Consider the following 24,166-nt stretch of genomic DNA (forward strand, 5'->3'; position numbering starts at 1 on the left):
GTACGCACATGTGTGGCTTAAAGCATGTCATTTTATGTCATCCAGGTTTACCGCACTCCAAAGGTGACATCTGGCAAAATACTCCTTATTGTGTTATTTGATTAAGTTAAGTACTATTCGCTCTCTGTAATTTTTTGCCCATGTAAACCAGTGGTTCCCAACCTTTTGATTTCTGTGGACCCCCACTTTAACATTAATGGAACCCAGGGACCCCCACTGAATCATCATGGGAATCCGGGGACCACCGTCTGAGTCATTACTGGAAGTTGGAGACCTAATTTGTCAATATTTGTTAATATTTTTCAATTTTCTAGGCTCTTGCGGACCCCCTGAGAAGGCTTCTCGGACCCCCAGGGGTCCCCGGACCACAGGTTGGGAACCAGTGATGTAAACAATTTCGATGATTTTGATTTAATGTGACAAACAGCTTGGACATCACAGTTGCACACCCTGCTATTTTCAGTGGTTGTTGCAATGTAGTCCAAATCACAAGTATCATATAGATATCAGTACATGCAGTAGTATCACAAGAAAAAACACTAACTAGGTATATTGCTAGAATGTAATTTTAAAACCACAATGGACAACTGAATTTGCTCAACTAGAACTTGGAAAAATCATGTGAATACACCATCTGATATAAAAAAACGAAATCTTCGTTAGAAAATAGAGGCATATAGCTAAACTAATATTTCACAAGAAAATGATAATTTCTGCCGATCCTCACACTTTAAGGCACACCTCTGCAACAGTGATTTGAGACTTGGTAAATGTAAATTTTCTTCAGCAGGTAGGAGAGCTTAGAAGCTGCCTATGATAGCAATGGTGTGGAGGGGGAGTTCAGTCTATGCGTCTGTGCATGCCTATGTGTGCCTGTGTGTTTTTGTGTCTCTGTGTGGTGTGTTTGTGGGTGTCTGGCAAACGTAAAGCTGAGGTAGTTAGACCCATATGTCATAGTCAATGTTGTACGTGAGACTAAAAAAGCAGGACGGGGGGGTCTCTAAAAGGAACATGTCCAGACAAACAAAACTAGGAATCCTGTACAAGACACTTGCGGGCATATATACAAGAAAGTGGCACATTACCTATGATGTGCCCTTTTCTTGCGCCTCCCTGCACCGCCCAAACATGACCATGGTAGTGCCGTATTTACAATACGGCACACCATGCCGCACATTAGCACAATAGCATCAAACTTTTTGACACTATTGTGACGCATTGGTCGACTAGCGCCAAAAATTATGGCGCTAGTCCAGCAATGCATGGGGAGGACCTTTGGAAACAATAGGAGTGTCATTTTAATGCCTGGCTTAGGCACGCTTTAAAAATGCCGGGAAAAATCACGCAGTGAAATCTCGTAAATTTCACTGTGCCATTTTTCTGGGCCCCCTAATGAGGGAATGCCCCCCTTGTATACATTATGCCTGGCGCAAGGGGTTACAAAATGGCACAGTTCTTGCATTGTGCCACTTTGTATATCTGGCACGGGGAAAAGGCCTCCTTGACACCACCTTAACGTAAAAAAATGACTTTGTAATTAAAGGTAGATCCATAATATGTTAATTATAATTCACAGCATGACATATGAACAGGATCCGGGTATCTTTGCATGTGTTTCCGATGAACATATCACATAACAACAAACACAGACAGGTCAAGACAAGTCAGACCTACTGGCTTTGCCAATTAATGTCAGCACTGATTTTTATTCATTAGGTACCTTAACGAGATGTGTGAGGTGGAAATGTGTCCCATCAGCGATACCTGCCAGAGCGCAACCTGGGGACCCAGGTTCGAATCCCAACTTTGACACTTCTGTACTACTCATGTGATTATGGGAAAATGATTTAATACCCATGTGCTTACAAACGTGGATTAAAATGTTTTTAGCTAATCCTCCCTGGTCTACCCAATCTTGTAGATCGTCTCGCAACCTCCTAGTAATGCCCAGTGCTCTAGTCTCTTCTGAGCTAGGAGCTATACAAATAACAAAACACGCATACATCTAAAAATAGGTGATTTAAAAAAATATACGATTGTGAATGAAGCCTTACAATGGTCTGTGGAACTGGGGTGTCTGAAAAGCTCTGTTCTCTCTGTCACATCACTTTCCTTTGTAATCTCTCCCTTTGCATTAGTCGGTTACGCCCCTTCTCTCCCCACAGATCTCTTTCAGAAGTTTTCATCTGCTTGTCTCATGTTTCATGCCCTCTCCTTTCACTTTGCTGCTAACTTTTCACTCTCGCGTTCTTCATGTACTTTCTTCAGTCCCTTTCACGTCATCAGCCCCTTTTTCTTACACACATCCTCTCCCCACCCATAAACACTGCATTTTATTTTTCTAGGCACTGTCAGTGTTTTGATAGCTGGTTACCTCCTTCACATACTTCCCCGTAAAATCTTAATTGCAATTGACACATGTGTGCGCTGCAAAGAGGCCAAGGACTGGAAGAGCATAAAGCCTGGAGCCCTTTCTCATCCACTCACAGGTACTGTGAAAAAGCTACACTGCTTTCAGTCCCAGCTCTGAAGCTTTCAATCTCCTGACACTGCACACCCAGTCACAGCATGAAATGACTAAGACATCTGGAGGCAACTCATTTGCAGTAGGCACTATACAAGACTCAAATGTTGCATGAAAATAAAAACAACTGGAACACAACACTGGGGAAAGGGAAATACTCTTCGGGGATAGAGACAGCATTCCATGCAGCGGGAAGTAAACCGTATGCAATGTAAAAAGGGACTGCGCTGCTGAGCTGAAATTCCTTGAGGGTTCTTGCACTAATCGGCGAGGAAAGGTCTGTTTTTTGTTCCTTTGTAAAGCTCAGGACTTCAGTATACACCAGGTAGGCACCCTTTTCAGTGTTGCTTTTTTTAGTTCGAGCGCGCAAGTGATTAGAGATGTTTTAAATACTGTGGGCTTTTAACCGCGCCCACCTCACGCCCATCACTTTCATTTGTTCGTGGGCTTGCCTTTCAAAAATCACTTGATGTTATTGATATATGTTTTACTTTTGTGGTGGCGTGGGGAGGTTTGGTTACCGCCTTCAACACCAACCCTGTTACAGGGTTACTGGGATAATTGCACGATTGCCAGTATACTTCAGCGTGGGCAAACTACTTTTTTCTTTTGTCTGCACTTCCTGGCTGCCATGGCGCTCAGAGCGTGAACTTGATCGTTGGTATCATTTTGACATGATATGCACTCTGATCTGCTCAGTACATATTCTTTGCAGCAGGCATATTAACCCTGTGGATACCTTATGAGGACTCCAAGCTTCCACTAGACAAAAGTACATTCTCTCTCCAGAAAAAACATAAATCACCAGAGTTATTTTGACATTTTTACATTATAGCACTCTGCTCTCCTAAGTACACATTCTTTGCAGCAGGCACATTAACCCTGTGCCAGTGGTGTAACTAAACTTGAGGAGGGCTATGTGAAATAACCTTGAGCCCCCCTCTCTCCTGATCCCAGTCAGGGGTCTGGTGCCCATGAACAGTGTACTGTGCTGAGGGGGCCTGCTGGAGCTCGGGGGTCCCCCGCACAGCGAGGACTGCAGGTGCCTTGTTACACCACTGCGCTGTGTGCTATCTTATGAGGACTCCAAGCTTCCACTAGACAAAAGTACGTTGTCTCTCCAGAAAGAACATGAATCACCAGAGTTATTTTGACATTTTTACATTACATGCACTTTGTGACTTGAATAGTACACTTTCTATGCAGCAGACACATTAATCCTGTGAGCTACCTTATAATGACTCCAAGCTTCCACTTGACAAAAGTACATTCTCTTGGCTGCCGTGGCACTCACAGCGCTCAGAGAGCCAATTCGATCGGTGGTATTGTTTTTACATTATAGGTACTCTGATCTGCTTAGTACACGTTCTATGCAGCAGGCATATTAACCCTGTGCGCTACGTTATGATGACTCCAAGCTTCCACTAGACAAAAGTATGTTCTCTCCAGAAAAAAACACAAATCATTAGAGTTATTTTTACATTTTTACATTACATGCACTTTGTGATTTGCATAGTACGTGTTCTGTGCAGCAGACATATTAACCCTGTGTGCTACCTTATGATGACTCCAAGCTTCCACTAGACAAACATACGTTCTCTTGGCTGCCATGGCGCTCAATCAATCAATCAATCAATCAGAGGATTTATAAAGCGCGCTACTCACCCGTTAGAATCTCAAGGCGCTGGGGGAGGGGGAGTTACTGGTCGCAAAGCCATGTCTTGAGGCGTTCCCTGAATGTCAGGAGGTCCTGGGTCTGGCGAAGGTGGAGAGGTAGGGAGTTCCAGGTCTTGGCGGCTAGGTGAAAAAAGGATCTTCCTCCGGCGGTGGTGTGGGGGATGCGTGGGACGGAGGCGAGGGCGAGGCTAGCGGAGCAAAGATTGCGGTTGGGGGTGTGGAAGGTGAGTCTGTCGTTGAGGTAGGCTGGACCTGTGTTGTGGAGGGCTTTGTGTGCATGGGTGAGGAGTTTGAAGGTGATCCTCTTCGATACTGGTAGCCAGTGTAGGTCTCTGAGGTGGGGGGAGATGTGGTTGCAGCTTGGGACGTCAAGAATGAGGCGGGCGGATGCGTTCTGGATTCTTTGCAGCTTTGTTTGGAGTTTGGCCGTTGTTCCTGCGTATAGAGCATTTCCGTAGTACAATCGGCTGCTGACCAGGGCGTGGGTGACAGTTTTCCTGGTTTCTACGGGAATCCACTTGAAGATCTTGCGGAGCATGCAGAGAGCGTTGTAGCAGGAAGCGGAAATGGCGTGTGGAGTCCAGGATGAATCCCAGGTTGTGTGCGTGGGTGGTGGGCGAGTTTGCGGTTCCTAGGGAGGTGGGCCACCAGGAGTCATTCCACGCTGAGGGGTTAGCGCCAAAGATGAGGATCTCTGTCTTGTCTGTGTTTAGCTTGAGGCGGCTTGATTACATCCAGCTGGCGATGGCGTGGAGTCTGTTGTGGAGGTTGTTCTTTGCAGTTGTAGGGTCTTTCGTGAGGGAGAGGATCAGCAGGGTGTCGTCTGCGTAGGATACTATGTTGATGTGGTGGGTTCGTGCGATGTTGGTGAGCGGGGCCATGTAAACGTTGAAGAGCGTAGGGCTGAGAGACGATCCCTGGGAGACTCTACAGATGATCTTGGAGGCTTCTGATAGGAATGGTGGAAGGCGGGCTCTCTGGGTTCTGCCGGCGAGAAATGACGAGATCCAGTCGAGAGCCTTGTCGTGGATTCCGGCGTTGTGGAGGCATGTGCGGACAGTGTGATGACATACCGTGTCGAAGGCTGTGGAGAGGTCCAGGAGGATGAGTGCTGCTGTTTCTCCTTCGTCGAGCATGGTCCTGATGTCGTCTGTGGCAGCAATGAATGAGGTCTCGGTGCTGTGATTTTCTGCAGAATCCAGACTGGGAGGTGTCGAGCGCCTTGCTGTCTTCCAGGAACCAGGATAATTGGCAGTTCACGATTTTTTAGATGACCTTGGCTGGGAAGGGGAGGAGGGAGATCGGACAGTAGTTCTTGGAGTCGTCTGGGTCTGCCTTGGGCTTCTTCAGCAGGGCGTTGACTTCTGCGTGTTTCCTGCTTTCTGGGAAGGTGGCTGACTCGAAGGAGCTGTTGATGGTGTTGCAGAGGTGGGGAGCGATGATGGTGCTTGCTTTATTGAAGATATGGTGTGGGCAGGGGTCCGATGGTGATCCGGAGTGGATGGAGGGCATGGTGTTGGCGGTGTCTTCTTTGTTGACGAGGGTCCAGGTGTGGAGGAGGTAGGTGTTGCTTGGGGCGTTGGGTTCGTGGGTGTCTGTACTCAGCCGGTGGGTCTGGGGGTTGAAGCTGTTGTGGATTTCTTCTATCTTTCGACGGAAATGGGTTGCGAGGGAGTTGCAGAACTCCTGTGATGGTGGGGGTTCGTTGGAGCAGGTTTTGGGGGTGGAGAGCTCTTTGATGATGCCGAAGAGCTCTTTACTGTTGTGAGTATTGGTGTCAATGCAGCTTTTGAAATGGGTCCTTTTAGTGGTGCGGATCATCTGGTGATGTTCGCGTATGGCATCCTTGAGTGCAATGTGGTTGAAGTCGGTAGGTTCGAGGAGCCAGGTTTTCTCCATTCTGTGACACAACCGTTTGGATTCCTGTAGGTCTGGGGTGAACCAGCTGGCCTTGGTTCTGTGGAGGGTATTTGGTTTTTTTTTGAGCGGCGCGAGGGTGTTGGCACAGTCTTCTATCCAGCGATGCAGGTTGGTGGCGGCTCTGTCAGGGTCTGGGGTTCCAGGGAGTTGGGCCTGGGTGAGGATGGAGATAAGTTGTTCCGTTGAGATTTTGCTCCAGTTGCGTCAAGGGTGTTGTGTGCGGTGGTGGTGAATGACTGGTTTCTGGTAGGAGAAGTGGATGCAGTGGAGGACTGTCTAGCTGAGTTCCGTGGTGTGGCTGAAGGAGACGTGGCTGCTGGCTGAGAATATGGGGTTGAGTGTGTGGCCTGCGGAGTGGGTGGGCGAAGTGACGAGTTGTTTGAGACCGAGGTTGTCCAGCAGGTTGGTGGTGTTGGTGTTGTTGTTGTTTTCTAGGTGGAAGTTCAGATCGCTGAGGAGGATGTAGTCTGTAGAGTCAAGGGCGCTGGGACTGACGATGTCGGTGATGGCGTCGCAGAATTGAGATCGGGGTCCCGGGGGTCTGTAGATCAGAGTTCCTTTGAGGGTGGTGTTGGCATTGATGTGGATGTTGAAGTGGAGGTGCTCGGCGAGGTTGAGGGTGTTGTGGGTGCTGCTCGAGACTTAGATGGTGCTTTTGTGGACTATGGCGATTCATCCTCCTGTTTTGTTGGTGCAGTCTCTTCTGCTGATTTTGTAGCCTTCAGGGATGGCTATGTCTATGTCGGGTTCCGAGGCCGAGTTTGTCCAGGTTTCGGTGAGGAAGGCGATGACCGGTGAGGTTGAGGTCAGTAGGACCCAGAGTTCAATTGCGTGTTTGTGGATGGAGCGGGTGTTGAGTAGGATGCAGCTGAGGTGGTTGTCGGCAGGTCTGTCGTGGTGCTTTAGGGTACAGGTGAAGCGGCAGGCTTGGCAGGAGAAGGGTCCCCTGGTGTTCTTCGGGGAGGACTGGAAGCAGGTGGAGGGGCGTCCTGGATTGAGGGCGTGGAGGTCGCTGGCAGTATAACGGCGTGCGGAGGCCTCGCGGGCCAGGGGGAGTGGCGCTGGGCGTGGTCCAGGCGCAGATGGGCGCAGACGGGCTTGCCTCTGGCGCACCTTTGGCCAGCCAGCGGCGCAGCCGCCATTAAGAAGGGGAGGTGGGAGGGAGGAGCAGCTGGGAGGCGGGAGGGACGAGCGAATGGGGGCGCGAGGGGGGCAGGCCACAGGGACACAGCGGCGGGAAGGGAGAGAGGCTGAAACGGCTCGGGGAGCTGAGAAACGGAAGGGCAGGGAGCGCACAAGGGGCAAAATGGCACAAAATACAAGGCAAACAATGGAAATAAGGCACAGTAAAAAGAAAATAAGGCACAATAAAAATGAACAGAGAAAGGAAAGCACAAGTCTAGGAGCGCTTACCAGAGCAGCCCACTAAACACCAGGGATGAGGCGCAGGCAGGTGCCTGCAGGTGGTGGAGGGCCTTGAACACACAACAGCAGCGTGGGTGGGTTCAGTGACACAAGCACAACCTGGTGGAGCTGCGCGCGTGGGGAGCGAGCTCTAGACCCTAAAAGCGGTTCAGGGGTCACTCCCAGCGTGAACTCGATCAACTGTATATTTTTTTACATTAAATGCACTTTGATCTGCTTAGTACACGTTCTATGCAGCAGGCATATTAACCCTGTGCGTTACCTTATGATGACTACAAGCTTCCACTAGACCAAAATACGTTACCTCTCCAGTAAGAACATAAATCACCAGGTATTTTGACATTTTAACATTATATGCACTTTGTGATTTGCCTAGCGTACACTCTATGCAGCAGGCACTATAACCCTCTGTGCTACCTTATAATGAGTTCAAGTTTCCACCAGACAAAACTACGTTCTCTATCCAGAAAGAACATTAACGCTCTGAGCTACCTTATAAAGAGTCCAGACTTCCACTAAACAAAAGTACGTTCTCTCTGCAAAAAGAACATTAATCGCCAGAGTTACTTTTACAGTTTTACATGCTGCTTAGAACACGTTCTTTGCAGTACACATATTCATTCTGGGACTTGTAGTTTTATTTTTATAACACAATACAAGCTAGAAAGCAGCCCTTGGAGTAGTATTCATAGAGATGTCCAGCTCCCTAGTTTGATGTGTGAGTCGCTCATTTAGCTTATGTTTCAGCTTTGCATTCTGGGACTTGTAGTTTTATTTTTGTAACAGGATACAAGCTGCAAATACAAAGCAAAAATCTGACGAGATGAACTACAGCCATTTGAGTCTGTGAAACTTGAGCTGTGTGCGCATGTATTTATAAAACTAACCTCGAGGAGAGCTTACCGCTGATTGTGCTGTACACTAGTCAATATTTTATAACTAATATTTCAGTTCAAGACAGTCTGAGGATTGTTAATATCTTGTGAGGTTGCTCTCAAGCATGTGAAAACTCATGGGTGTTTTGTTGACTCCTTAGACTGATGTAAAGGGACAGTGATCCAGTAAGCATGCATTCTTGGAGTACAATTATTTTATTCATTGCCCCTCGGGCAATGTCCCCTGTACCAACTGGCAAGTAAACATGTTTTGCACCTGAGAGTAGTTTGTGTTTTAAGGGCCTTTTAAAAAAATATTCCAGTAGGCCTATTAGCCTTTTAGTTATATGCAGGGCCACTGGAATTATGTGGCAGAAAGGACCAAAATATGCGGCAGGGTTGACCAACTAATGTGGTTAGAAAAGTCCAGCTATGCATTTACAATGCCAATAGCTCGAACTCAAGTAAACGCGAGACCTATTCCATGGCAAATGCTTGTTTTATTACTGCTGGAGCTGAGCATGAACAGGACCCGCCCCACTGAAAGTACTGGTTCTATTTTGCAAAAAACAGATCCATCATATTAAAGCTTCAATAATATAACCCCTCACGCTTAAGTGCTGTTACTTATCACTCAATTTACAAGTCCTTGAAGGGATGGGACAGCCAGTGTCCTGATTGGATTTCAGGCCATATATAACCTTTTTAATAAGTACCCAAGTACCCAAAAACAGAGATAGGAGCCTTAATGTCAGTATCACTTTATGCAAGTTCTACTATGGGAACAGGAGAACAGCTTTGTAACAAATGTGATCAAGGAGGTATATTATTTTAAGGTCCCTTTTTTCTTCTATTTCTTACAACACATTTCCCTTGTCTTTTAACATCAAGGATATCTTTAAAAAGTAATGCTTCTTCCTGCAAATAAGAGATGTGGATTGTCTGTCTCCTGTTATCATGTGCACACAGTCCTTCCCAGGCAAGGATAGATCCTCAGGCCCCATGGGCTTCAGAACTGCAGGGAGGCTTCCGTGGCTGCCTTGAGAGAAAGAACATGGATAAAACATCACAGCTTGGCGAAAATGTCCCAGAGGAAGTGATCGCAAGTCTCTTTACAGAGCTAGCCGGAACTGCTAAAAATGCCACAAAATGTCTCTACACCTTACAGATTTTGTCTGTCCATTTCACATTTCTCTATGTACCCATTTATTTAAGTCTACCTGCCCCTTAGTTGGTCGGCATTTCATTATCCTCTGCATCTTGTACCTGCTCCTTGCTTCGTCAAACAGCTGGTCGTGGCTTCACAACACAGGCTTATTTCTCTCTTAGCTACTTGCCCATAGCTTCTTGAGCAGCCTGCATGCCGCTCCTTCACTGACCTATTTAACTGTCTATTACTACCTGTCTATTATGTCCGCATCTATCTGTCCATCACTTTATCAGCCTCCAGCTCACTGGTTCTTAATGTACATATACCTTGAATGTAATCAACCTGCCCCTAATCAATCTATCTATCTATCTATCTATCTATCTATCTATCTATCTATCTATCTATCTATCTATCTATCTATCTATCTATCTATCTATCTATCTATCTATGATTTTTATAATGCAACCACAAAGACAAGCACAAAGTCACCAAGTGATAGGCATGGAAATTGAATTGTTGAAGGTAAATGCATTGTGATGAAGCATTCTTTAAGCAGGTGAATCTTCAACTTTTTCTTAAATGGAGCCAGTGTTGGGACATCCTTGTGGATACGGGCATGTTGTTCCAGAGCCTAGGTGCATTGATGGAAAAATCTTGCTGTTTGGTTTTTCTTTTTTAAACTTCTTAGTGTGCAGTCTGATAGTGTCCTGGCTGTGAGTGTGCTGAGAACCACAAACAATGGAGAGCTTGTCTGCAAGAGAAACAGGGATGCTAGTTCTTATGAGTTTGTAAATGATGCAGTGGTTTTTGAAGATGATACGGGCTGGCAAGGGGAGCCAATGGAGTTCCATCAGGATGAGCAGTGATGGAGGCACGTTTCTTCATGCCCCAGATGAAACATGCTGCGATATGCAGGATGCCCTTGACGGTTGTTAGTGTGGAGTCTGGGGGGCCATGGATCATGGCATTTACCACCATCCACATGCAAGAGAACGATGACTTGATCAGCAGCTCTGAAGCTGCTTCTGGTAGAATGTTTTTTCTTTATTTACAAGAGACAGCTGGCACCTGGCCGCCTTTCTTTTTCAGCAGTGTGTTCCTTCTGGGTGAGGTGGGTGTCTAAAGTAAATCCAATTGACATAGCATTTGGTAAATACTGGGGTTCGTGTCATAGAGCTAGGTTTGTACTGTTTGTTGTTCTTGGCAAGTGAGAGGAATTCTGTTCTGGTTGGCTTGAGCTTCGGGCAGGCGCTGGACATCTAGAACTCGATGATATGTAGGCAGTGTTTGAAGTGATAGGTTCTGAAGCAGAGGACATTGGCATATTGTTGAACCTTTGTGTGTTGTATACAATAAATGAACAAGCAGCTCCATGTACTGGTTGAAGAAGACAGCAGATAGTCTGGAACCCATGGAACTCCATAGGTGATAGGGACCTTTCAGGTACCTAACCTGCGCATTACGCATTTATCAAGCTGCCCTTACTTCTGTACTTTCAACATCTATTACTTGCCCACTGCTTCTTCATCTACTACATGATCAATCTGGTCATTACTTCTTAATATGAACAATGCAGCTGTCCTTCGCAGTGTGTGCGCTGACCCTGGTTAGTCAGCTGCTACACAAATCACAAAATCAAGTGAAAACAATCCTTAGATGTTAATGGAGCCTTTACAGCCCGTAAAGGATCTGCCTTTCATTTCTCCAAATTATCTGACTCAACTGCTATATTCAGGTCCTGCCTTATTGTGGAGTATCTAGCTGTCCTTCCGTGTACACCCTCTTGAAACCAGGACTACTCCAGCTCCACAAGTTGAAATAAACACAGATGTCATTGTCCACTGCACTTTGGTGCCCTCAGCACAAGCAGTTTGGTTGCCAAGCACACATGTTAATCCTACACTAAGAAGTTACAAATGTTACACGTGAGCTGAACTCTAAAGTGGCCTGTGTAGATATCTCAGCATTTACCTTCAGTATGCAACAGTTCAGGGCCCCTAAATTGACCGCTCTACTTGCTCTTATAGAAAAGATTTCTGAACATGGCATAAATGTCTCTCAGAAAACCAACTATGTACACCTTTGTCACCTTATGTATTGCCAGCGAATTCTTATATATCTCTGTAAATGATCAGCTTCTAGAGGGAGGCATGTGCTCTGAGTGCTCTTGTCACAGCAGTAAACACAAAGAAATCTCATTAGGATTGTGTACCACCTCAAACAGGTAGAATCATAGGCCTGCTATCTTAGAAATGTCCCAGCAAGTTCATTTGGCCTGCATCCAACACTGCATGTGCGGATGTCAGTGCACAACTAGTGAGGACCAGGAGCACTCTCCTGGAGTATGCAGGTGACAAAAGCCTCTATGTGGTATCCATTCCTTTAGCTAAAAGAATTCGTCCCAGAGGGCCCATGTAGGCATTAAAGATGGAATCCATGGGCAAGGGGACAATATGCTAATGTGTCAGATGGGAAAGCCGTATTTACCAGAGGAGGGAGTCTGCACACAACCACAAGAAGGAAGAGTGCTTAATTTGTAGTACACCAACTAAACCAACGTTTGAAGTGATAGACTCTGGAATCTCCTTATGACATAAATGGCATCAGAAAAAGTCAGTAATACACCTCTACCCCTACCTATGTATGTAATTGTAACATTAAGCCTGATGGGGAAGGACACTTTACTTTGATGTATTAACTGGTGCTGGGAAAACGTTTTGCACATAACAAGGTACCTTCAGACTGGCTCATGATTGTCTTGCTGATTATTAGGTAATTGGCAAAAAGGTTCTTACTGAGCCTACTCCCGGGTACCATATTCTTACACTTATTGCAACACTGGCTCAATTGGTACCAACGCTTGGCCAGAGAGGTGTATTGCTTTTACGCCATTGAGGACTTTTCAACAATCATAAGAAACGTGTAACTTATCAGAACTGTAATAAGGATCAAATTTATGTTTCAGAAAATATGAATTAATGACGAATGGAGGAGGAAATGAGGACACTAGGCCAAGAATATTATTTAAATCAATAAAAGGTGAGTTATTATGATTTATAGTGTGGTCAAATTGATTATGGATCCATAGAAAAAATGAATATTTTGGGCAGATAAATAATTCTGTTCTCAGAAAATATGATTATATCATTTGACAACTTTGATATGGAAATAAGACCGAGTTTAAGTTTCTTTGGAATGGTCAAAAAAATGAATACGTGTTAGAAATCATATAGATTAAAATCAGTTTTGGTCAAAGGACATCTTGAGATGATTCATATTGAATATAAGAATTGTGTGCTTAACTTATAACATATATGATTATTTTTATTACATATTTTTATGATTTCCTTAAACAAAATCAAACACTTGTACAAGAGGAATGGCACAATTCCTTCTCTTCCCCGTACCCGACATGGCTTTAGTTACATAGTAAGTTATAAAATGTCCCTACTAATCTTCAGGTGATCACTTCCCCTGTCAGGTTATGTGTCCTCCAGGTCTTCCTCTGTTTTTCTGATTCGTGGTCTACGTATCTGTTTTAGGTGGTACCAGCCTGTGGTCCATCTATCCACAGGTGGGCTATGGTGACGTCTCGGGTAAGCTGTAAGGGACCTAGCCACTCCATGCCTATGCATGTTTTTGCGGGCAGCCTTTGACTGCATAAATTGGATTTCCCAGGTCCATGCATTTGCCCAGGCCTGCCTTCTCTTGTGTCAGGAATGGCGCATCTGCCGCCTTCCATTACCTGGCTATTTCTCTTTTGGCCAATACGAGGTCCATCCATAGCTGAGCTCTTTTACAGCTGTTGCTGTGTGGTTCATATATGATGTGTAGAAGGACGGGCTTAGCTGCCTCGTGACAGAGACCACCCCGGGCCACTCTCTAGACATGACCTGACTCCCACCCAGAATGGGGCCATGCCCTGGCAGCTCCATGTAGGTTGTAAAAGGTCTCCTTCTTGTGGAGATCAGCGTAGGCATATTTGAGAGGTGATCACTCCTATATCTCCTATAGCCTGACACGGGTGAGGTAGACTCCATGATAGTATTTAAATCATGTGAGTCTGTTCTGGGCGGTGATGGCCAAGTCCCTCGTACAGCTTAAGACCTTTCACCAATTGGCATCATCTAGTGGTCTCAGATTTTTTACCAACGCCTACGCCTCTTCCAGTGTGTGAACTCTGTCGGGAGTGTGAATATGTAACATATATCTTTAGTAACCATTGCTTATCGTGTGCAGACACATATGATTGTCGTTAAAGGAATATTGTTAATAAGTGTGATAGGAACATATGAATATTAAAATGAGCTGTTTGAGTAAATTGTTGCTTCAGTTGCTTTTTCTATGTTGGCAGAGCAACAGCTGATTGTGGAACACATGTCGGCTGAAATTAGTTTCTTGATAAATTGAATATTTACAAAAATCCTTATTGGAAGTGATGATTCTAAGTGAATAATGTGTTGAATAAAACTACTAAACTGGTGTTGCCATACCTTCATTAGTTCTTTTTGGTATCCAAACTCCTACGAATCATTTCTCTGATTAAATGGTGACAATAATCATCACACATTTCCGGTCACTTCCTCAGGGCACTAATCATAATATGCTCTTGCCTGCCCTACTGGCCTCATTTGAAGCACATTTAGGAATTACTGTATTGTAGATGGCAATGGTATCCTCCAAAATGCATCTAATTAAACGTATAGCCTCAGTACTTCCGGTCAGTTTTGTCTTTCAAGGTTGCTGTACATCTTGCAGTTACCATAGAGATCATTACTGGCAGCAAAAAATATAGCGGTGTGGCCCAGAAACTGAAGTTGTCTCACACACAGAATAAAGTATAGGAGTACTCGATGCACCTCCCAATTATTGCCTGTAAACCTTATGGGAGAATATCTTCATTCTTTTTACATTATTTCCATTCTTCCTTACAGGATACCTATGCTGCCAAACATCCATCATTTGCCCTTTACTGCATTGGCCCTTTTGGAAATTAGCTTGGGTTAAGAACTGTGTACATTTTGCAGTCTCTTGTGTATGATTGTACTTTCCTAAAGAACAAAAATAGATAAAAGAGAGTGGAGCTCAGTGCAAAGTAAAGACACGGCCAACGAGTGTTGCAGTGGTACCTTGGCTCTGAGAGCTCCACTCTCTTTAGTTTTTAAAGAGGGGTCTCCACAGCCTTTTCCAAGTTGGAGCTGGGTTAGGGCAGTCCTAAAAATATTGGATAGCGGTACCAGATCCTGGGAGGATAGATGGAAAAGGCATATTTCCTTGCTTTTCCTTCCTTGACTTTCTTTGTCTCCAGTCTCATGATGTCCTTCGTGTGGGTATGACAAGAGCCACTTGTCTCAGCCAGATAGCCAGAGGTGATGTTTGTGATACTGTTGGAGATGATGCAGCTAGTTTTGAAGACTATTCCATTCAATAAGCGGACCCAATATGATGAGGTCATATTTCTTCATCCACCTGATAAGCAGCTCAGCAAGTTGTAAGGTGCCTTTAAGCAGTGCCAGGGGGCAGTCTAGGAGGCTGTGGATCAGAGTGTTGCTAGATGCCAGAGTACAAGGGCATGGATGGCACTTTTGAAGTTCCAAGAAGGACAGTTTCAGTTTCTTCAGTAGAGAGAGATAGTACCAAGTTGTCTTGCAGGCTGCCTTGTGTTTCTTCAGAATATGTTCCTTGAGTGTAAATTGATACCGAGGGCGAATCAGAGTGACTTGGTGTTTGGTGAAAGTTCAGCTTAGAATCCATCCAGATTGATGTTGTTGAACCAGATGTGATTGTTGCTTGTTGTTCTTGGCAGACAGCTGAATTCTGTTTGGTGATAAGCTTCACATAGATGCTCAACAACAAGGTCTGATGTACAGACAGTCTTTAAGGTGTTGATTTTTGAAGTTGGAGCAAACTTTTGAACGGGTTCATGTAAACTGGAATTTTTTTTACTTGAATTGACAATATTACAAGTAAAAGTCGACTACGTGTAGTAAGAGAGACAGAACGTTTTACTACAGCCAGGGTAAAATATGCCTTGTGAAAGTGCACTATATTTACAAGATCCAAACCTAAGGTGAGGACCATTCCATGCCATATATGACACAATCAAAGACATGAGATGATGCCTCCAAGCCATAACTCGTGTCAACATTTGTGTAGCCAGATGGGGACAACCTCTAGCTGTGATAATACTGCAGAAACGCTAGAACTAATGATTACAAATGTTAACTATGGTTCAGAGGTTTAGACAACATCTCTATAGACAATGACTATTTGCCTAGGACTTCCTGTTCCTTTTCCAGCTCAGGCTGAGGGTTTGGTTTGAACTTAGCTTGAAAAAAGTAATCTCGAGGGTCTTTCTTTTTGCTAATAATGCAAGAAGCAAGTTGTTTGGGTTCTGAGATGGGAGGGTACTACTTTGCGGAGACAGTTTAATGCACTTAGGACCTGATTTATACTATTTTAGCACCACATTTGCGTATTTTGTTACGCAAAAGTGGCGCAAATGTACAAAATTCAGTTATATTTTGTAAGTTTGCACCGTTTTTGTGTCAAAAAATGACCCAAATGTGGCACTAAAAAAGTATAAATCAGTCCTTTAGTTATTGAAATGTAAACACAAATGAATTGTAACTCTGATCTTAGGTGCAATGTAACCAGAGGGAGGTACTGGAGACAGGGTCCACGAGCATGCAGGCTGTGTCAGACACAGAGCTATGTGTAGCTTAATACACTATTATCTTGATAGCTTTTCACTTGTATGTGAGAGTATGTATATTTGTTCCACGTACACACTTACATTAAAATTAAACATGCATTCACTTGATTGCTAAAGTATGTGGGGCGTTTACAGTTTTAAATCACCAGCCACTGAACATTTCACACTCAAGTCCAGATTTAAGACAAAGCTGCGCCACTTTTCAAATGAAGGGATGCGCCATATTTACAGGAATACAGTGCACCCCTGCGATTCCCCCTACGTTGAATTAGGCTGCCTGCGCCAACGCAAGCATCCTTGCACCATAGTGCCTTCCTGCACATAAGCAATCATCCCTGGCATTTTGCTTCTTCTATGTGTGCTGTAGGATGCAGCACACATAGAAAAAAAACTAAAGACGAGGACTAATGAAAGCATTTCTCCTCATTTTTTCATGCTAACGCCACCTCGGGGTGGTGTTAGTTTTTGGTGCTGCCACAGATTTATGAATTCTTGTAAATCTGGGGAAGCGTCAAAAGCAATGGGTGCTTCAATGGAACGCCCACTGCAACACCCATTGCACGCCCCTCTGACGCAGAAAACTCCGCCAGAGGGGCTCATATTTACAAGGGTTTACTCTACAAACTACAACTACAAAAAAGTGGCGTTACACCTCATTGTAAATATGGAGCAGTGGTTAGTCCCACCGGAGCGTGGCGCTACGGGCTCCCAAATAGGCCCCTCAGTGACTTGCTTTAGGCAAGCTAACCTACTGGCACAGGAACCTGTGCATAGTGGTTGTATACAAATCACTGCAGTAGGTGAATTGATGGATGGCATAGCATGAGAAGACTCTACACATATATAGGTTGGGCTTTTCAGCACTATGGCACAGATTTCAGGGGAGGCAAAATTATCTGCACTGAATTTTGCTTCACCTGTTTCAGGGTGGGTAAGGTTTTCCACATCTTTTTTTGCCCTTAGTAAAAGTACAAAGAGAACTCTGTCCCTTAAATTCGTAGTAATCGTATATGACATTTTCCCTGAATATGTCCATTCTTTTCCACTGTAGATGTTTGTGGCCAATCCACAGAGAAATGTAAGAGACATAGAACGATTTCTGTACTGAGTATAATTTACATACTTGAAAGTTTGTCTGTGTATGGGCCTGTAATGTCAAATCATAAGCACACCCGAACCTTTTAATGAGGAGAGCAGATACAAAGAGTTTTGTGGTAGACTTGGAGTGTTTTTATATATGTTAATAGCTAAATTTAGAGCATTGTCGAAGCTGAACTAGTGAACACTAAACTTTGTTTTTCCTCCGAACCCTATTCCGGAAATTACTGTACTATTTATGCATAAAAACAAACACTTTCCTAAGATTTTTACCTACTAAATTTAGAAGTTATTTTCATTTTTATTTAAATAGTATTCTTATTACAAGCCATAGCTGATTTTTATTAGTAATTTTGTGATGTGTATAATTCCAAGGTACCATTAGACTTAAAGCACATTTAGGGGCATATTTATAAGTCCCTAGTGCCACCTTGCGCCACATTAGCGTCATTTGTAACCCTTTGCGCTACATTATGTCTGCTCCTAACAGATTTCCTCGAGGCATTTTGTACGGCACTTTTAACTCCTTCTCAGAGGAGGTGTTAAAAGGGGGCTTCCATTATTTATAATGGGCCCCTATGTACTCCGCAGGAGTAGCGTCTATACTTTGGTGCTACTCCTGCATAGTACCTCCATAGCGTCATGAAAAATTATGCTATTTCGCCCTACCTTGCGCCATGGTGCGTCATATTTTAAATACGGGACACACATGGTGGCGGTGGAGGGGGATAAATGGCACAAGAAAAGTAGTGCTGCATGCAGTGAAGCTCTACTTTTCTTAAATATGCCCCTTAATTTTACTATTCTACTTTTTAGGTCAAGCGCTCAAGTGCTTTGACCTGGTGTAAGTATTGTGAGCTTTTAACCACGCCCATGTCATACCCATCACTTTAATTTGTTTGTGGTAAATGCTTTACGTTTGTAATGCCTCAATGCTGTTTTTGTCACACCTTGCAGACTACCCCTGTTACATTGATTATTGTACGATTGCCAATATACATCAAACGCTCCCCTTCGTGCTGCATGGTGGCCATGTTGCTCACAGCACAAACAGGCACAACAGCATAAACTCAATCGCCGGTATTGAAGCACTGGTCACATTGTTCACAGTTACGTAATCAAAGTCATTTCTTATGGCTCTCCCCTTAAAACACTTGAAATTGGTAAATGCTTTACATAAAACAGAAATCCTCAAAGCAAAAGCAGCACTCCTGGCATAGCAGGAGAGCTGATACTACAATATTCACTGCATTTGGGAAACATCCCCCTTAATTCTTTGCAGGGCATCACTTTCACAAAACTTTTTTGCCCATAACTCAGTGTGGTGGTCCTAGGACAATGGGACCACCATCAAAGCACAAGCACAACACAATCTTTCTCTCTAGGTGGTCTCTGGGTCCCCACACTACGCTAGTGGGGACCCCAAAATAAAAACCCCTCTCACCATTCAGCATCTTTTTCAGAGTTCTTATGGCTGGAGCTTTTGTTTTACAGTTGGGAATAGTTTGCATTTTAAGGGTCTTTGTTTGTAATGTCATTGTTGTAGGTCTGCTCCTCCTGAAAAAATTAATGCACTATGTTCTCTAGCGGCTAAATGCATGGTTACTCTGCATTATTAATTGTCATTTTTTTGTATTATTTATTGGCATTTTCTTCTTGTGTATATATGCTCTCTAGGAGCTAACTATATGGTTGCATGACCATGTTCCTTACTAATGCTATTTTCATTGTGGTGTTCTCTGGGGCTGTTCTAAGCATTACAGTCATATCAACATATTAAAATATTAGTGGCACAGAAGCTTGCCCCAGAATGCTTTGCAGGACTTTACTTTTACAAAGCAGTTTTGCTCATAACTAAGCCTCTGGTGGTCCTAGAGCAATGGGACCACCTTTAAAACATTGACCACAATGTGCTCTTTCTGTCTACATCATCTGGGTCCCTAAACTATGTTAGTGGGGACTCCAAAATAATAACCTCTCCCACCATTCAATGTATTTTATGCTTTATCATGGTAAGAACGTTTGTTTTTACAACTGAGAGAAGTATTGTTTTAAATACCTTGTTTGTTATATCATTGTAGAGGCCTGCTAACTCTGAAAATGGTCTCTAGGAGCTAAGTATATGGTTACACTGCATTGCTTTCTTCTGTTTTTTTGTGGGGTTATGCCCTCTAGGGACTAACAATATGGTTATATGGCCATGTTTCTTACAAATGTTCTTTTTGTTGTGGTGCTCTCTAAGGGCTGTTTCGAGCATTACTGTCTAATGCCAAAGGTTATTTTTAATGAAGGTTTAAATGATAATTGTGTATGTTTTAATAATCTCTCCTTATTACACTATGACTGTTCGAACACTCAATATGTTTGGGTGAACCTTCTAGTTTATTACTTCTCTGTGACTGTCTTGTGTCTTTTTGGGGGGTAATTGTGTTAGCCAGCCAGCAACTCTGATGGTGGGGTGGTGAAAGTGGTATTCTATTGGACTTAGCAGGGCAAATTTAAATGAGGACGGTAAATGGAAGTGCTTTAGTTATATGCAGGGCCACTGGAATTATATGGCAGGAAAAGACGAAATTCTGAGGCAGTGTTGACCAATTTATGTGACAAGAAAAGTCCATTTATGAATTTACAAGTTCAATAGCTCTAACTCAAGCAAATGCGAGACCTATTGCATTGCAAATGCTTGTTTTTTTAGCTTTACTTTGATGTTTGAAGTCAATTGCTGGCATTTATGTGATTCACATAAATCCCATGTATTACTCATGGAAATCGAGGAAAGCTGTAGATTTGCATGCGTTCTAAAGCTTTGCATTGACTAGTGTAGATTGTTCACTAGGTAGTAAAACTGCATCAGTCAGTGAATTATTTATATCACTGGAGCATGTCATTTGGTCGGTGAGCGCCCTTTCTCTAGGTCCCCATTAAATATTGAGGTGATCCTTTCCTTCCTAAAACCTGGAAGCATTTTAACATTTTAACTTGCTTTGTGAAGCACCTAGGCCCATATTTATACTTTTTTTGTGCCGCATATGCATCACTTTTTGACGCAAAAGCGGTGCAAACTTACAAAATAGAGTTGTATTTTGTAAGATGTGCCGCTTCTGCATCAAAAAGTGACGCAAAAAAAATGATAAATATGGGCCCTAGTTTTCATGTCTTTTACAATGGTTGGGAATGCAGAGGGAAATGTTTGGTGATGTTCAGAAAATCTAGCATTGTTTTGACGTTTCCATGAACTCGCCTGCACCCTGTGCCACTCCTTTCCTTGTCCATTCCCTCCAGTGGAATTGTTGACCTCCCCCCCTTTCAAGTTTAAGCAGGACTGGTGTTGACGCAGTTATATATGAGCCTTCCTCTCTCCAGCTCTACGGACATCAGCTCCAAAAATAAAATTAAGAAAAAAGAGACCAGGGATGCAAATACTGCTCACAGTAAAGAAAGAAAGACTCCATGCACAGGCTCCCAGCCTGTCATGCGCCAATCATGACGCTGCTCAGAGCAGCTTTATGATTGGCTGGACTTGGAGCCTGTTCCGGCTCTCTGCAACTCGGCTACACAGTGCCGGGTTAGAGAAAGCCCTTGTGCGCGTGTGTGTTTGGCCGGCCCACATACATGCGCACTGAGGGGAGTGTTCTGTGCACTCCCCTCCATGCTCGTCACCCCCATGGCCCCATCCCATTAGAAACAAAACAACAATAAATAGCGTTTATTGTCGTTTTGTTTTGTTTCTAAATGCTTGCAGCTCCCGGGGGACGCTCTTCCACCCTAACGGAGGACCCACCCCTGATAGTTAGATGGATGAATACATGAAAGGCTTAAACAATGGTGCTATAGATGGACGGAAGTCGAGATAAAGGGAACTCATGTAGAGTGGGTTGATTTTACTAGCTTTGCTCACCCAAAGGCAGTCGAAGCATGCATCAAAGTGGGGGTTATTTTAATTTTCTGACTACTCCCTTGATTCCCTCCCCTAGTAAAGAATTTCTGATTCACAAGGGCAAGTAGGAATGCAGTTCTGTAGGAGTGAGTGAATTCTGTTTCTGAAAATTCACAAATCCTGAGTTGGTAATTTGGGATTTTCTTTTTAGAAATGCAAATTCAACACTTTGCATCTATGACACACTTAGATGTGCAAAATATTTAGTGAATCAAGCCGAAACTGATTAAAATGAAGTGCACGTTGCTCACTGAAAGAATAAAGGTCCACATATATGTTGTAGGTGTCATAAGCTTACGTCTATGTGTCTGGAAGGGGCAGGTATGCTCCATTCATTTTAAGGACAAGTTAAATGAAACTCAAAGACTTGAATTCTGTACAACATACTGTATATCCTAAAACACTGCAGAAGAATTACGGTATAGTGTGTAGTGAAAGAATCAGTAATTAAAGGAAACAAATGCATAATAATTAACAAACTCAATTAATAGAGCGACAACAGAGCAAGCATTTAGGATTTTAAGTATTAACATAATTAAAAATAAATAAAGGATGTTGTTTTGCTGCCTTCAAAAACATTCAACCAGTTTCTAATATTTTTTAAGATCATGAATTTATGCAGTGTTCAAAAGATGATATTTCACAGCTAATTATTTTTTTTGTAAGGCTAGAGATTATGTCACGTATTTAAATCCTGAACGCAGGCTGAAAAGCAGAAATACGCGGAGTGTTGCAGAGGGAGATGAAATGTTCTCATTTCTTCCGGAACACTGCAGAAGTGCTGATGCATCCAGCCTGGAATGCAGATTTCTACCTGATTCTGTCAACAACACTCATCTTCTAGTCTACGCATGTTTCAAAGATATGACTTTCAGAGACGGGGATTGTTTTAATTTGTTATTGTGTTCTCTGTTTATTTTCAGTGTCAATTTGTATGTCCAAATTGAAAATACTATACTGGTTCTGTAGTAATTTGTGTTCATTAGATGCATAGTCCTAGAGTGCAAGCATTGAGTAAACCCCAGGTTAATTATGGTCGTATACCAGGGAAAGTTTGCTTATGTCTTTTGCAGATTTCCCGGAAAGTTAAAAAGCTCAGACAGTGCATGGTGCAAGTCAGGTTAGAGTAAAAAATATTGGCTTTAACCTGACTTGCGCCAGTTTTTGACACACAACCCCCATTGAAATGACTCCTGTCTTAGCAAAGACAGGAGTCATGCCCCTTGCCCAATGGCCGTGCCCAGGGGACCTCTGTCCCCTGGGCACGGCCATTGGGCACAGTGGCATGTAGGGGGGCCCAAATTAGACCCCCTATGCCACTTAAAAAAATAAAAAAATAATACTTACCTCAACTTACCTGTACTTACCTGGGATGGGTTCCCCCATCCATGGGTGTCCTCCTGGGGAGAGCGAGGGTGGCAGGGGGAGTCCATGGGGGCAGGGAAGGGCACCTCTGGACTGCTTCCATGGTCTGAGACCATGGAAGTGAGCCCACAGGTCCCTTAACGCCTGCCCTCACCCAGGCGTTAAAAAACGGCGCACATCAGGCTGTGCGCCGTTTTTTAAGGCCCGCCCCCTCCTGTGTGTCAAAATGATGCAGGAGTATAAATAAGGCGCACAGGCCTTAAAGTCATTTTTTTGACGGGAACGCCTACCTTGCATGTCATTAACCCAAGGCGTTTTCCCGCATCCAAAAAATGATGCACATAGAGGTTTTTTGACATCTGCGGGGTCGGGCGTCATAGTTTAAATATGGGTCAAGGTTTAAGCCAAATGTGCGTCAAGATTTGTGACGCACATTCGGCGCAAACAGAGTATAAATATGCCCCCTAATGTTTTACAAGCAGTTCTGAAGTGACAATAACGGTGTGCCTCTCAGCATTCATTAAAGCAACTTTTCTACAAAGCAGAAACCCTATGCCAGGTACAAAAAATAAGATGCAAAGCAGTCAAACATTTGTGCACTGGAAAATGCGGCTAAGGTGTTCTCTACTGAGTGAGTGTTCACTCAGAGGGCCTCATTTACAAAAAAACTGGCGCATCGTGATCGATGCACCAGTTTTCTTGCGCTGTCCTGCGCCCCCCCTAACGGCGCCATAGGTGCGCTGTATTTATAGTAAAGTGCTCCACAGCGCACAGTGTCCACAGTTGAGTCAGAAATTCTGATGCAGTTGTGGCGCTAAACCGTAGCATTGCTGGACTAGCATGAACATTTGAACTCTAGTCCAGCAATGCTGGGGGGGGCATTGAAAACAGCGCAGCATCAGTTTAATGCAGGCACTGAGTAGGCGTTAAAAAAATGACATTGTGATGGTGCAGAATAGCTCAGTAAAATCTTGTAGATTTCACTGCGCCATTTCTGCACCCTTTTTGTGGGGGAACGTCTACCTTGCCTACATTATACCCGGCGCAGTTTTAATGCAGCACAAGGCTTTAAAAACTGGCTCAATGGCACCATTGCCAGTTTGTGAATGTGGCGCTGTGTGGGCGAGAGCTTGCGCCACCATAGCATCAAAACAAATGGTGCTACCGCCGAGCAAGGGCCTTGTAAATGAGCCTCAAAGTGTTATGTCAAGATGTACATCATCATTTTTTACTTCTATGCAGGATACCAGGTATGAGTCCATAAGAAATGTTTGTACTGCTACTAATATGATGATGAATTTTCTCGGGTCAACATGCTGGCCTGTTAAGTGTGTGTCAGACACTTAGCATAGTCCTTACATCTCCTCGAATGATGGCATAATATAGTTGAAGGAAAAGATACTAAGGCCAAAGATTGCTTTTACTTACTCAATGCAGAGCAATTGACTGTAAACTATAGGCCAAGGCATTTAAACCCAAG

The 24,166-nt window shown here is 43.8% G+C and overlaps 1 protein-coding gene across 4 annotated transcripts in view; it reads left to right on the forward strand.

Annotated features, from left to right (window-relative positions):
• Positions 1 to 24,166, forward strand: part of LRFN2 (leucine rich repeat and fibronectin type III domain containing 2) — a 1,534,746-nt gene that overhangs the window by 208,962 nt on the left and 1,301,618 nt on the right. For 2 of the 4 annotated variants that reach the window (XM_069236234.1, XM_069236235.1), the window contains exon 2: positions 12,537 to 12,610. The exons of the other annotated variants lie outside the window; for them this stretch is intronic. The gene's annotated coding sequence lies outside the window, so the exon portion shown is untranslated. The remainder of the gene's footprint in view (positions 1 to 12,536; positions 12,611 to 24,166) is intronic. 4 annotated transcript variants of the gene reach the window in all.

Source organism: Pleurodeles waltl, chromosome 5, assembly GCF_031143425.1.
Source record: "Pleurodeles waltl isolate 20211129_DDA chromosome 5, aPleWal1.hap1.20221129, whole genome shotgun sequence".
NCBI classification, from domain to species: Eukaryota; Metazoa; Chordata; class Amphibia; order Caudata; family Salamandridae; genus Pleurodeles; species Pleurodeles waltl.